Genomic DNA, 3,252 nt, shown 5'->3' with positions numbered 1-3,252 from the left:
GCAGATCTAGCGAGCTCTGGCGGCTCGCCGACCGGAGGCAGGGCCGGACGGGCGCGGAGGACCGAGCGGCGCTCGGGCGCGGGAGGCGCCAGGTGGCGCGCGGGGGTCGGGGCCTCGTGGCGCGCGATGGTTGGCTTCGGGCGCGGCGGCAGACGTGTCCGGCCGTCGCGGACGTGTCCGGCGCGGAGAGGGGAGGTGGAGCTAGGGTTTAGACTACGATTTTGAAGGGGGGAGGTGTTTATACAGGTAGAGGGAGCTAGGGGAGTCCAAATGAGGCACGATTTTCGCCCACACGATCGTGATCGAACGACCGAGAGCATGGAGGGGAGTTTGATGGGTTTTGGGCCACTTTGGAGGGGTGTTGGGCTGCAACACAAAAGAGGCCTTTGCGGCTACCCGGTTAACCGTTGGAGTATCAAACGACCTCCAAATGGCACGAAACTTGACAGGCGGTCTACCGGTGCTATACCAAGGCCGCTTGGAAAATCACGGTCCATTCCGAGAATGTTTAACACCGCTCACAACAAGAGACAAAAAAGGGACGCCGGAGGGCATAGGAGTGCCGGATTGCAAAACGGACAACGGTGAAAAAGCTCGGATGCATGAAACGAACACGTATGCAAAATGAAATGCACATGATGACATGATAAAATGCAACACGCAAGCAAATGACATGGCAACGCCGGCGAATAACTGGCAGACACCTGGCGCATCGAATCCGGGGCGTTACAACTCTCCTCCACTAACAAGAGATCTCGTCCCGAGATCTTAGGACCGATACGGAAGGGAAAAGGGATGAGGTGAAGCAAAAACTCAAGAGAAGAAGCAAAGAATCGAGAGCACTCGAGAAGAAGTGAGGAACGACGAGAATGACGAGAATCAAAATCTCAGGAATCAGATAGACTATGAAACCACTCCGGTTAGAACGAGATAAGAAACGAATAAGACTGAAAGGATTTAGGTAGCACTCCGGCTGAAAATGGAAGGAAAAGAACATGAACTTCACCCAAAGAGATGGCACTTGACGAGATGAACCATGCAATACCTCCAGAAGAATTGAATGAAAAGAACTTAGAAGGAAGGATTGAACGGAGTTGTTGAGAAAATCAACAACGAAAGAATAAGCTTGTTGTGGTCTTATAGGTAACATCTCAAGATCATAAGGTGATGACCGGCCACAAACGGAAATGATTGGATAGGTTAGAAGAACGAAGAAATGCAAAACTCCACTTCAAAAGAATATGGAGAATTAGTTACACTTCGAGACTCGAGAAGAAAGATACTTGAACTCCACCAACAAAATCTTGATGAACTCTTGAAGAATGAATTAAATCATGAAGAATCACCATGAAGAACTCCGGTAATAAAAGGATGATTAGATAGAATAAAGGATGAAAGAATAAGATGAGCCTTGCGATGATTTAGATGGAGGTTCCGACGAAATGGCCGAGGAAAATTTTGAACTCCGGTAAAGAAAAGATGGAGAACACTTGGAACTAGAATTTATTCATCAAGAACAAACTCCGAAGGAAGGGATTACTCACTTGGATGAAATAAGAATAAGATTTATTGTATGCTTATCCTTCATCAAATTAAATTGATGACCAACAATGGATTTGGCATACTACTTACTCTTCTTGAAAAAGGATTGAGAAGGGATATCACAAAACTTGAGAAAGTCTTCATGAACCACCGGTAGGATTGGAAAGAATGAAAGGATTAATATGATGACAAAGGAAAAAGGATCTAAAAGAACCAGCGTGAAAATGAAAACAAACGAAGAGAAGAGAACGAATCGCCGGAAAGAATTTGAGCAAGCACGAAGATACTTGAGGGAATTTGGAAACAAGAGAACGAAGAGATCACGAGATGATTGAAGACTACTTGATGGAATCACCGGAAGAATATGGAGACGAGTGAAGAGAAGAATTTAGAATAATTGAAGAACGAAGCTGAAAACTGAGAACGAAGAAATCTTCCGAAATGATGGCCTCCGGCGAAAAGAGATGGAAAAACAACTCCTGACATACACCGGATGGGTAAGAAAAGAATATCTGACAAACTGAAATAATTCGAGAGGATGATATGAAGCTAGAACCATGAATCTTCGAGAGGACAGACAAGATTTAGAGGAAAAACTCTTCTTCGATCTTCGAATGACAACGAGAAAACACCACCAAATTACTGAGGTACTCCGGGAGAATGAAAAGCGAAGTGGCTGAGCCAACAATGAAAAGAATTTGAATGAGATCTTGGAGAAGGTATCTGACTGATGAAGTTCATTCTTACGTCAGACTTGAAAAGAATTTGGAATGGCTCCGAAATAATTAGAAGAGTCAGGTAAGATCCTGGGAAAAGACCTGTGGGTTAGGGCCCACTAAAAGAAAACACCGTTGGAAAGGGATCGTTGAAAGGGTAGATGATGCACCGAAACAATCGAAATATTTGAACAAGGAGACAACCTCGAATTAATTAGAACACAGACGAATCTCCTGAGATGTCTTCCAAACTCCGGAATGATTGAATGGAGAGAGGCAAACGAGCAAGGAGAACACTTTAGCCAAGGAAAAGAATGCGATCAACGCCGAAAAACTTGAATTGAGTCCACCGGAAAAGAAAGGGATGAAAAATGACGAACGAGATGAGAATTCACCGGTTGAAATAATTGAGGGAAGACTGAAGAGGCTCCACACGAATGAAGTTGATGCTCGAAACAGACTCAGGCTCCGGGAAGAAAAGGGTGGGAGGGAGGGAAAACAAAGGCAACTTGGAAGGGAAACCGACGAATATCTTGAAGAGAAAAACACCGGTTGAAATCATTGAGGAGAGAGAACAAAACTTTGCACGAGTAGGATGGATACTCGATTATGGACTCCGTCTCCAAGAAGAAGAGGGTGGGCGGGTGGGAACAGAAAACAACTGAGGATTGAACTTGGCAACAATGAAGAGGCTCGAGTCGACTTGACGAGAAATGCACCAGATAAAAGAGCTGAGGAACAACGATCGGAAAACAAACTGCGTGATCCTAAAGAAAGTTTTTAAGGGGAAGAGAAGTAATTCAAAACACCTACGTCAAGATTCCTCACCAGAGCGACGAAGGGGCAGAGGAGTAAAAAGAATCCCTACTCTCTGATATAACTAGACTCCGAAAATAGTTTTCTTCTAGACTCAACAACGGCCAAACTACACGATCAATCAAGGGGGCTCCTAGGGTCGGTCGAGGCTCGGATACCAACTTGTGACGCCCAATAT

Source organism: Triticum dicoccoides, chromosome 6B (assembly GCF_002162155.2).
Source record: "Triticum dicoccoides isolate Atlit2015 ecotype Zavitan chromosome 6B, WEW_v2.0, whole genome shotgun sequence".
Taxonomy (NCBI): domain Eukaryota; kingdom Viridiplantae; phylum Streptophyta; class Magnoliopsida; order Poales; family Poaceae; genus Triticum; species Triticum dicoccoides.
The sequence above is the reverse complement of the archived record's forward strand: the minus strand, read 5'-3'. Positions refer to the sequence as shown.